Genomic DNA, 250 nt, shown 5'->3' with positions numbered 1-250 from the left:
AGGCATACACTTGATATTAATGAAAGCAAAGCATTACAAAAAATACAAAGAGAGAAAGCAAGAGCATGATCTTGATCTCGAAACAAAGATGCCCAAATGCAAGGCAAATGCCTCCTTTTATAGGCCAAAATTAGAAACTATTGATTTGATGACTAATTGATGAGTGAGTGGCGAACTATCGACTTGGTGACAATCCTTATCTTCTCTTGTCTGCCCAAAACGTCATTGATAACGTCAAAACTGGAGCCAG

This window comes from Populus euphratica, unplaced genomic scaffold (assembly GCF_000495115.2).
Source record: "Populus euphratica unplaced genomic scaffold, PopEup_1.0 scaffold705.1, whole genome shotgun sequence".
Taxonomy (NCBI): domain Eukaryota; kingdom Viridiplantae; phylum Streptophyta; class Magnoliopsida; order Malpighiales; family Salicaceae; genus Populus; species Populus euphratica.
This window is presented reverse-complemented; position numbering follows the sequence as displayed.